General features: G+C 40.9%; 1 pseudogene; it reads left to right on the top strand.

Annotated features, from left to right (window-relative positions):
* LOC147898407 (methyl jasmonate esterase 1-like) overlaps positions 1-12,674 on the top strand; it is a 16,758-nt pseudogene extending 4,084 nt beyond the window's left edge.

Below are 12,674 nucleotides of genomic sequence, written 5' to 3'. Positions count from 1 at the left end.
AAGAGTTAGCTTGGAAGCCCAAATATATTACAATATTTGGCATCGCCATTGCTGAGAGGAGCATGTGACTAACCCAATGCAATTGGGCCGAAGAGAATACATACACACATACCAAATTGTACTAATATAGGTGGATGTATGTAGCCAAATACGCTAATATAAATCTGTGAGTGTAGCCATATAGATGCATGTGTGTACATGCCTCTGTGTGTTGTTATGGATAAATTCGACCAAGGTAAAAGGCATAAATATGTGTGGGTGCTTGTATGTGTGGCAATAGTATAATAAAATATGGTGTACATAGGGCCCAGGGTTGAGGTGGCAGGGCATGACCATGTGCCACCCTTCCACGTAAGAGGACCCATAGGTATGTTGTACATAATCCATGGTAGTAATATTATAAAATGTTAAGGTGGCATGGTTCCTCCATGTGTGCCACCCCTCCACCTAGGCAGTCCCATGCCTACATTTAGTGAGACATGGCCTAAGGACCATGGGAGAAGTAATATAAAATAGGTGGAGATGGATATTATATTGGATTCTTCCCTCCATATAGGATAGGCCCATGGGGGGGGGGTGTAGATAGTCCAAAAGTGCAAGTTAAATAATGGGGAAAGTAGGATGAGGTGGTAAGATTCCTTATGCTAACCCTCCAGTTGTCCTCCTAGACGTTTAAACGTATTATAAAATTGAGAAGAGACCAAGGGAATATCTTAGACTTGGGATATGGGGTTTGATTTATGTGGGAAAATGAAGCAAAGGGTTGTTGTACACAATTGAGAGTGCATACCCACCTAGCCCACATGGGAGATTCCTCCACACACACCATGCATGTGGGAGGATGCATTTATTGGGAGAGACCCCCTCTCTTGGCTATAAAAGGAGGGGGCTATTGCTTGATGTGACACGCTCATTCTTGTAAAGCCACCATGCTAGTACTTTGATTTCCCCCATCCTTCCTTTCAAATAAAGCATGACTCTCTTCCCTTGATGTCTCCATCTCTACATTCCACCTCCCATCGTGTACATGCTCCTCTTCCCCCTCTCCATCGAAACTGAACGATGCTACTCTATTCTGCATTGAGAAATTTAAGCATTATGTGGCTAAAAAGTCCTTCATTATAATCTCTAGCAATGGTCTTGCAAAGCAGGTTCTTCAATCACCAAATCCCATGGGCCGATTGGCCAAATGGTTGGCAGTTCTACAAGAATATGATTTTTCTTTCAAAATTATAAAAGGGGGTTGTTCCAACTTGAAGAATGCTTTGATTCATTTAGAGGAGTGCCTCAATGTTACCCTTGTAGCGGCCACAGAAGTTGGGGATCCATGGTATGGTGGTATCTACAGGTTTCTGACCACTTTGTCCTTTCTTTCGGAAAGTACTAGCTATGAGAGAAACAAGATCCGTAGAGATAGTAGGCGCTACACTCTCTTTGATGGGGTATTGTACCGTCAAGGCATGGATGGGGTACTAAGATGGGCCATTGATGCAGATGAAGTACCTATGGTATTGGAGCATTATCATGATGGATTTTGTGGAGGCCACTATGCCGGTGACTTTATAGCTAAGAAGATTTTGCATGCTGGGTACTATTGGCCGACCTTCTTCAAGGATGTCACTATGTATTCCAAAACTTGTGAACCATGCCAATTCTTTGGTAGGAAGGATTTGCGTCCTGGGAAACATCATCCAGTGATGTCCATCCATCCATTTTAGAAGTGGGGAATAGATTTTGTCAGGCCCCTGCCCATGACTGCCCGCCAAAAGAAGTATCTTTTGGTAGCCACTTAGTATGTCACTAAGTGGGCTGAAGCTATCGCCCTCCCTGCTACAAATGGTAATGCAATTTCAAATTTCATATTTGAACGTATCTGCACAAGGTTTCGGACACCCATGGAAATAGTATCTGACCATGGGAGTCCATTCTTAAATGAAGCAATGGAATTGCTCATGGATCACATGGGTATTGATCATCATACTTCTAGCATCTATTATCCAGCATCCATGGGACAAATGGAGCGGACCAATGGCCTCCTTTGTAAATCCATGGGAAAAATGGCCATAGGGTACAGGAGCCAGTGGGATCAGAAGGTCACTAAAGCTGTGTGGGCTTACAGCATTACCCATAAAACATCTACAGGTCAGACTTCTTTTGAGTTGGTGTACGGTACTAAGGCAGTTTTACGACTAGAGATAGAGATTCCATCCTTGAGATTGGCACAAGAACAGAGGATAACAGAAGATGAACATGTAGAGGCCAGGTTGGTACAACTTGAGAAGTTAGATGAAACCCAACACCTTGCACTACATCAAATAGAGATCCAAAAGAATCGACAAAAGGTCCACTTGGATGCTAAGATTTGCAAGGGATGGGAAAGACACTTTGCTGAGGGAGATGTTGTGCTATGCTTTGATAACAGATTGGACCACCAAATGGATAAAAAGTTCTTCCACTGTGGACCAGTCCATACAAAGTCATCAAGAACATAGCAATGGGTCTATACAAGTTCAGTGCATGAGCCATATGGCAAGAAGGTAATCAACAAGCGTTATCTCAAGCCCTTCTTTGTGCATGATGGTCCTAGGCATGGAAATGTTGTGCATTCCCTACCTAGGGGGGGAATCGTTATGGATAAATTTGACCAAGGTAAAAGGCATAAATATGTATGTGTGCTTGTATGTGTGGTAATAATATAATAAAATATGGTGTGCATAGGGCCCAGGGTTGAGGTGGCACGGCATCACCATGTGCCACTCACTACAATGATGCATAGGTATCCTCATGTTGAGGACTGATCTACTGATCAAAAGAGGAGATCCAAGGGTGGTGCAATGTAGCATGACTAAGCCAATGCTAGAATGTCTTGAAGACTGATCTGCTGATCTGTATTGTTGAAGGTAACTAATCCCAAGGTATGCTCTGTGTCATAGGTGAAAGCATCGGTGATGGATGCTGAAATGGAATGACCTGAAGAGCTAGATGCACTATGGCATATATCTCTACCTACGGCAGAAGAGGTGAGTGGCTCATACCGAGGACTTACCTGCTGCTGAATAACTGGATGATCATTGGTGAACTCCTGCAGAGTATCTATAGCATCTATGGCAAAAGATATAGAGTTGGATCCATGCTCGATCCATGCATGAGAGTGATGGATGTACATCACTAAAATCAGGCTATGCTGATGTAGATGAGATTGCATTGTACTGAGAGCTTACTGTCAAATTTTCCTCATGTTGAGGGCTTACTATAGAATGTACCTCATGCTGAGGGCTTACTGAGAAGTGTGCCTCATGCTGAGGGGGGCTTACCGAGGAGTGTGCCTCATGCTGAGGGCTTACCAAGGAATGTGCATGATCAAAAATTGAAAGCTGATCCATGCTAACATGTGAAGCATCTGCATCTAATCTGACAAGGCCAATGAGGCTTGAGTCGGCATCATACACTAGTACATACATTGTGGTAATAAATGGTTGAAGAAGATTTGCTTTCCACTCATGGATCTCATCCGAAGTCACGACTAGATCATCAATTGTGTGATGAGAATAACTCCATGCTGGAGGCGGTCTGGTGCTCTATGCAAGAGGCTTACCCATGTACCACAAGAGTGTCTACCCATGAGAACACTGTAAAAGAGCTGCCATTGGGGGGCTTACACTGAATGGTCAAAACCAAGTCATGTGAGAACTGCATGTGTGCCAAGGATCAAGCCTATAGTAGAATGATGACAACTGTGTGTCGAGATAGCCAAGGGACTATACAAGGATGATTTATGTGTGCAAAAACCAATGCCAAAAATAGTCATCACGTGACTATACATGGGTGGCATGTGCATGCAAGATGTGTAAAAATCTTGAATCTGAGGAGAACTTTGCCAAGTGTCACACTAGTGTGGTGAACTACCGAATGCCAAGAGAACTGAATTGATGTCAGATGTGAGAATGCGTATACCAATGATAGAACTGCATGGACTAATGCCGGTGAGAAATAATCAAGTAATGCGGCAATGGTTGACTTGGCTTGGTGGAGTTGGATCTCCTCTATGGCTGAGCTAGTCTATAGCTAGACTATGTGTCAAAGCGTCAAATGCAGCAAATGAACTTTATCCTGATTCATTTTAAGTGCTAGGTGCATTGCAATGGATCAAGAGGTGGTTTTGATGATGATGTTTTGATGATTCTGACCTATGTAAATGTTAGATGTGAAATTTTATGTTCTTAGTTCTTAGAGCATGAGTTGGCAAGTATTTTTGCTTTTTGGAGCACTACAAAATTCCCTCTGAATCAAAAGATATGGCTCCTGGAATGTTTGGCCAAATTTTGATCCCAAGAAGGCCCAAAAATGATGATGTGGCTTGGAGGGTGATGTGGGAGAGGGTGTCACATGCTGAATTCACTGTGTGCCTGTGGATAGCGTATAGTGCCTAGCAAGGGCTGTGACATGTGGCAGCTAAGGTGGATGCTGACTAGCAGCTTACATGGCAAGATAACTGGATGTGCTGACTAGATGACATGGCACATGTGGATAAGGCTGCCATGTGGCAGAATATTAACCAACCCTATGTAGAAGGCTAACCTAGAGTAAACTCCACTCGAGTTAAAATTACCATTGACCAAACCATAGCTAAAGTTAACCAACCTTGGTCCAACCTTATTTGCCATGTGCACTAGGGCCTTCTTACTGACATGGTGCTGATGTGGCAGTATGATGTGTCGGCTAGGTGACTACACCTCAGTGTGTGGTGAGGTTGAGGATAAGGGTGATCCTCCCTCTTTGCCATGTGGGTATATCGGAATCTATAGAGATTTTGGTGGAATCTCTTACGATTCCATCAGTGGAATTGGAGGTTTGTGCGTCGCCGTTTGTAAAGCCAAAAGCTTGTGGCTGGTGGTCGACTTGTTGCTACGTGCATTAGAGATGCATTGATGCGGGTTGAGTAGAAGCCCTAGAGCTTAGAGTTGAGGGCACTAGAGAAGATGGATGTTGATGCCTTGAGGGAGTCGTGTAGGAACTGTGGAGAGGAGATAGTCTGTCAGGGAGCAACAGGCTACAGAAGAGTTGAACATGAGCGAGCTAGTCGAGACTGAGTAAATGAAGACAAAGAGCTCACTAGCGGCGGCTGATGTTCATGGAGTGGTTGGTGAACCAGTTCGAGGTGCTTGCTAAAGTTGGCCGTCATGATTGATGGAGAGGTTGCAATAAGGAGTCATGGGATATAGTTTGATACCATGATAGCGGCAGTGAAAGAGGGAGAGAGGGAGGAGTGCACACGATATAGCTACGTGTACACTAAGTGCAATTTACACTATCTTTAACAAGATTCTTATTTTGGCACTCATCTCTTTCTTGAGAGTTGTGAGATGCAGTCTAAGTCTAATATTATGCGATGTGCTCATAGACGATCAATTGTCCCTTGATAATCATGTATTGCAGCAGCTGAAGCTAGTGTTATATTGAAGAAATGGTTAGTCAGTGTTACACTCTCATTGTCACACACGATAACTAGATTTTTTGTGATTTGATTTACTGTAGTCTATTACATGAGTTGAGTTTAAGTTGAGAGGTTATACCTAGGTCATTTTTGCAATTTCTTGCATCATTGCTTGCTCAATTTTTTATCATACTTGGCACTGAATTCTTTTTTGAATTTTTTGTTGCATCTTGTTCTCATCTTGTTGCATACTAGAAGGATACTTAATGGTTCACATGGGTGAGAAGAGAAAGTCTCAACATCCTGATCTCAGTCATGAGGATGTGCACTACTTAATGAATGTCGATCATTAAGACGGCTTTCAACAATTGTGAAAGCGGTGTACAAAATCTCGCTAGGACCATGGCAAAGCGTGGAGTGAGAACCCTACGTGAACAATTTTCAAATTTTTTTCCAGCAAAATCTATAGATCAATTCATGCACCACTTCAGCTTGGAGAGTTGATGTTGTCTTGGTCAAATAGATCGAGACATCACCTCTTGTGACATGAAGTGGAAGGGTCTTGCTATAGAAGCCAGGGTTGCATACATTAAGAATGCATGGCGAGGTTTCAAAGGCAAAGGAGCTACCTCATCTTCCCTTCCACCAATGCACCCATGCCCCCAAGTACCACTGCAGCCACTATATTTTTTGAATCATGAAATATTATTGGGAATATTTAGAAACTAGCAAGATCCATCGAATAGGCTAGAACTTTTAAAGCGTAGCGAGACATGCTTTGGTATGAACTATATTACGTTAGTGCACTTGTTGAAGTTGCGGGATGTTAATACCAAAACATTCTACAACAGCGCAGAGGAAGAATTGTGCCCATCTTCTCCTATATCCCTTTTCCCAAAGTTCTTCATGTACATGGTCTCCCCTATCTGACCCCATCATATCCATCCCACGAGCAATTCTTTCACTTGTTCCACGTCTCCCATCACATTCATGTCCAAAAATTGCAACTTCTTTTGCACATCCGTTTGTACCTCCTACCACATGCATTGATGACTAGTTTTCCTCTCCTTCATACTCGCCTGCACCAGGATGGACAATCCTACTGCACATGTTGATAGGTTGCCCTCTCCACCATTAGAGAGCACACGTGTTGCAACATGTTGCAACTCTAATGTCTCTCCACCATATTCCTTCCACCAAGTAGGTGCAATCATCATCTTAATAGCATCAAGATTCCAAGGATCTCCAAAAGAGCCTTTATAATTCGTATAACTCACTCGTTGTTGGTAGGCCAATTTGCCTTGATCTCCTGGAAGCAAGTTCTTACAAACCTCTCAAAAGTTACTCATGACTTTTGGATTCTGTAATTGAGCATGCATTTGATATTTGTGGATGTATTGCAAACGTGGCTCCATGCAAAGGGTTGTGCATTTGCTTCCATCTCTTATCATCCAAATATAACACCTGTTGCTTTTCCTTAGGTGCAAAGCGCATGAATTCTTTAACCTGTCATATTGCTTCGGACATCTTCCAATAAACTTTACCCATAACAAAGGCATCAGCATCAACCATCCTCAATACTTTCACAAATGGCTCTACACCTTTTATTCTTTCTACATTTTTCTAGAATGCTGATGATTGTACAAGATGTACACATTTACTACCTAGTATTGTGTACTGTGCCTTTTTCTTGAGCCAATTTTCCCATCGTCTATAAGCAGCAATAGTCTTGACTAAAGCACTTCCAACAATCTAGCAAGAACCAGAAAAGAAGTGGCACAAATAGAAATTGTCAAGTATCTTTCAGCAATAAGCTAAGACTATGAGCACCACATGGCACCCATGTTAGAGAGGGATACTTTGCCATGATCATCTCATTTGTGGTCTTATAATTCGATGCATTATCTATTACTAACACAGTAACATTTTCACTTCCACCAACTTTATGAATTGCTCTTTTATATATTTTCAGAATATATGCTGAAGTTTTTTCTTTTAGAGATCTATTAATACTCTCCAAAAGCATTGTTCCCTTGGGAGTAATGCACATTACATTAACCAAGGGTCTGACCTGCTTGCTAGTCCATCCATAAAAAACAAGACTGCACCCATATGTAGGAATAAAATCCAATATCTTTTTCTTGAATCAGTTCGCCATAGTCTTTTTAACTCTATCAAGATGTCCCGTAGTCATTTTATTATAATATGGCAAAACAATGACTTTAAGGCATTACAAATGTCTCCTCTCTCATGACATTGAATGGTATGCTATTTTAAGATGCTTCTGTCCATCTTAAGTGCTCTTCATGCACTTGTTGTCAAAGAAAACCATCCTCCATAGATGATTGTTCTCTCCTTTTTCTCTTCCTTAGTTGATTGACATTAGTCACATCAAAACTCACCTACGACCCGCTTGCTAGTAAATCTACATCTCCTTCATGCAATGATGCATCCCTCACATTTAAAGGTGCTTCTCCTCCAATGGTCTCATCAACCTCAATGCTCACATTAGGACTTGGATGATTCCTTATCAAGGCTGGATGAAATACTTTTTTGACTCTAAATATGATTTGCATAATGGAAGAACATCAGATAGAGTGCATGAGCAAGCTTCAACATCGTTGCCACTTCTTAAAAAATGTTAGTTGATGTGAGTAGAACCACCTGTGAACTTGTGTCCATAATATTTACACTGCATGAAAGAGACCAAGCCATGCACTTTCTGTATCTCCGTCACATATGACCAAATCTTGCCATGCACCATGCTTTTGAAATTGCAAGGAAAAACATAAACCAAAAAAATTAATACGCATTGCAAAAAAACATACTGCAATACATATTATGTCAAAAGCAACAAATATGCTTTCAAAAACACTTTCAAGAATGCAATATATTAATTGTCATTCGTTCACGTACCATTATCAAAAAATAAGATTATTTTCATTCATCAAAAATATATTTCATTCACATAAGATTATACCTTATTGGATAATGATATTTCATTTTCTAACATTCTTTAAAAAAAATATAAAGTATTCTTTAAAAAAAAAGTGCAAGAATGAGTAAATGCAAATTGTATTTTATTCATTCATATTATTTTGAAAGAATATAAAGTATTCATTAAAAAATAAAGTGTAAGAATGAGTAATGAAAATTGAGAGAGATGCATTCATATTCTATTGAAAGAATATACACAAATTGTGAATCATTGATTCACATTCTATTAAAAGAATATCAAATATTCATTCAAAAGAAAGTGTAAGAATGAGACTGTAGGTGTTCTAATAAGCTAAGACACAAAGGAACAAATTTATTCCTTTAAAACTCTTAAGTCATAGAAACAAAAAAGAACAAAATTGCAGTTAGAGATCTAAGACACTCTTTGTATTCATTCACATTCTATTGAAAGAATATTAAATATTCATTCAAAGAAAATGTAAGAATGAGACTCTATGTATTCTAATAAACTAAGACACAAAGCAACAAATTTACTCTAAGATCATAGACACAAACAAAGAACAAAATCACATTTCTCTCAAGAGATCTAAGGAACTTAACAAAGAGAACCTAGAACTCCCACAAACAAATTCCATAGACACCAACAAACACCAAAAGCACATTTCTCACAAGAGATCTAAGAAACTCAACATAGAGAACATAGAACTCCCACAAATAAATTCCATCTTAGTTCCAACTTTCTAGATTACTTTTGCAATCTTGGAGGGTCTTCCTTCTTTCTTTTCCTTGTTTGATCTCTTTTTCTTAGCTAGAGAACCAAGTGTGAGATAAGCTAAAATGTCAAATTGTGAGCTTAAATACAGGAAAAGAAGCCCATAATCATCCTCATATAGTCTTATTCATATGAATACGTATTCGTACGAATAAACTTTATTCATACGAATATGATTAGATGATGTATTGATTTATGAAAAAAGCGTGACATGTCAATGTCTTTTTGCACGATTTCCCCCCCCTTTGAATCATTCGTCCAGATTTCCCACATTTTTCGAATCACAAATTTGGATTTTTGTACTTAGCTTCAGATTGAACTTCCACTTGTAAATAAAAAATACCTAGCATCACTTTGATTTGATCATGTTCCTGTAGTATGGGATGCTGGACCCTCTGTTATGTGAATGGAACGAACTTGAATCTCTTTTGGCCTGATATTATACTTGCAATGTGGTTTCCCCTTTGTGAACACCATTAAAATCTCTTTACCATAGTCACTTCATTTGAAACTGCACAGCTCATGTGATTTGATGGAGAACATGAGTTCAGAAACACACGTGCAAGGCTTTCAATCATACCCACGATTCCAAACATGAATTCCCACATAACACTAAAATAACAAATTGCTTGCTTCCAACATTCACGCAGCATACATATGGGACCTTATTTAGTATTTTGTGTGACTCGATCCTTGTATCCACAAACATTAAATCAACACCATGGTTTATGCTCGCCTTTACACCAACTAAATGTGAGCATAGGAAAGTAAGTGTGGTAGACATAGGCCAGCAAATGCCTGTCTCCTCAACTTCTTTATCGTTGCTATCAGGTTGGTAATATAGTCACTAAACACTAGGTCCTTCGCTGCTCATATGGTAGACATCCTCGCTAGTAACAGCCTCATGGCCTAAACAATACTATGCCTCCAAGAGACACATGCACACAATGCATAACCATCTCACGTCCAAGGATTCCAACACATTCACCATAGTGGCGGCCTTGGTATCATCACATACTACAAGATAGACGTCACGCTATTTCATAAGCAATACGGTTTCTACAAAGGAGTCGAATGCTTGCTAACCACCTTCAACACTAGAAGACAAAAGCAGGTACACATCATCAACACCTAAAAGACACCCACAGTGACCACTTCATCACTTTTAGCAATGCTAGAACAAATCATGCCTAAAACACACCCACTAATACAAACATATGTAATAGGAGACTTTAACATCAACATCATAAAACAATTCACGGACAAAACAATACAACAAACATTCATGGACCAATACAAGATGACATAATAAATTCAAACACCAACAATATTAAATGGGCCATGCATTGACCACATCTGGACGAACTCAAATGAACCCGGCAATATCCAGGCACCAAGTTCATCTACTGGTCAGACCACTCATTGACATACACGACAACATGCATGCGACAAAGCCACATTCTCATTACAGAATGGCAGGCCTCGAGAATATTATTCACCTTGTCCAAGACACTAAGGGGACTCATTAATAAAAGTGCCAATTGAAAGAGACTCATGAGTCGACCTAAGAGGCTAAGATGCTATCTCGTCACTTGTGGGTTTATCGGTTGCGAAGATGCTCTAGTTTATATCATGTGGCTTTATCTCTTTCCAAGTGGAGTCAGTATACATTGCCTCACTATAAACTGCTGCTATCTCGTCACTTGTGGGTTTATCGATTGCGAAGATGCTCTAGTTTATATCATGTGGGTTTATCTCTTTCCAAGTGGAGTCACTATACAAAGTGGAGTCACTATACAGTGCCTCAATATAAACTAGGTTGGAGCATGCTATATCGTGTCTCCATGTGGGTTTATCTCTTGCCAAGTCGAGTCACTACACATCGCCTCAACATAAATTAAGTTGGAGCATGCTCCTTGTTATTCGCTCTTGTAAGCTATTAAGGCCAAGTCGATGTAGAACTCGAATATGAGAACGTGTTTGCATGAAAATAATTACAAGAGATGGCGTGCACGCTCACTAGTGTCTGCGTCCTACTCACCTTGTTGCTTCTCGCTGCTGCCCATTCTATTCATCCTGTACGTTTAAGATGTGCTAGCCTCGCATCCTTTGCATTGCAGATTTCTACGTCGTGATTCGAGCTTTGCCTCCGACTTTTGTCTTTTAAAGCTCCATTTATTTTGTAACACAAGCCCATGTAATGTAACACAAGCCCTTCGTTTGGTGGTTTTTGAGTAATATATGAGTAGACCTCTTCAATTAAAAAAAAAAAAGAATCTCAGTCTTGCTTCTCTCCTAATCCGTCGTACAGTCCTCAGGGGCTGCACGGCGGTACCATTTCGTGCTGATCCATGGAATGGCGCACGCCGCATGGAGATTGGTGCTGGTACAGAGTAACTACTCTCTTAAAGGCGGCTGGCAACTCAGTACCTTGCTGATACCATTGGAGGCGAGGTCTATGGCGGTTACTGGCCGATAATGTGACTTCCGTCGCTGAGTTCACCAAGCCATTGATCGACTTCTTGACTAACACTTCCGAAAAGGTTCGTTTCTGATCTCTGCGTTGAAGATAAAGTTGAAGAAGTTACAAAGCTACTGTGCTTGGGTCGACCTGTGAGAAAGATTTGCTTCCTTTGTTCGGAACAGGTGATTCTAGTAGGTCATAGCCTAGGCGGCAGTAGCATCTCCTATGCCATGGAGCTCTTTCCGCAAAAGGCTGTCTTCCTCGCTGCATTCATGCCATTACACGGTGAAACCTTCATTCCTGCACAACTGAACAAGGTATACAGTCCAATTCGAAAACCAGATATTCTGATTCCGCAAGAGATGGCGGTCAGATACGCCACTTGATTCTCATACATGGGACATCTACATGAGCAGGTTCTCGGAGGCTTGGTCGAGAATGGTACTCTGATATTGAACTTTGCCAATGGACCCTCCGCGCCAGCCACCTCTGTGGAGTTTAACCTTTCCCATGCGAAGAATTACCTTGACAACGAAACCCCAACTGAGGTATGCACTATGGAGTCTGGACAATGATAGCAGCTTCTGTAGGCTACCGATCAAAATGTTCCACCTTGCTGGCCTACAATTCCCGCATAGCTGAGCAGGTTTTTTGTTTGCTTATCCAGGGTGTAAATCTTGCTTCCAGCCTTTTGAACCCGACCCCTGTAGCCCCCTTTCAAGAGGTGCTGAACCTGACATCAACCAACTATGGAAGCATCCCACGCTTCTATATCAGGACTTCATCAGATCATGCACTTCCATCCAGTCTCCAAAAGACCATCATTGACCAAAATCCCCCTAAGGAAGTGTTGGAGATCAAGAAGAGTGATCATTCAGCCTTTTTTTCTCGACCCGTGGCTCTAACCAATCTGCTTCTCTTTGGTCTATAGCGTAAAAAGGTTGTATCGACCGTTTGCAAGCAGCATGAGATCGCACCAGTACACAGAATGAGCTATGGGTTCTAGTTCTGTGAGACTTCCAAAGCTTGTAATACGATCATTTGCA

This window comes from Dipteris shenzhenensis, chromosome 9, assembly GCF_047967505.1.
Source record: "Dipteris shenzhenensis isolate YYH24624 ecotype China chromosome 9, Dip_SZ_1.0, whole genome shotgun sequence".
In the NCBI taxonomy this organism is placed as follows: domain Eukaryota; kingdom Viridiplantae; phylum Streptophyta; class Polypodiopsida; order Gleicheniales; family Dipteridaceae; genus Dipteris; species Dipteris shenzhenensis.
The sequence above is the reverse complement of the archived record's forward strand: the minus strand, read 5'-3'. Positions and strand labels throughout refer to the sequence as shown.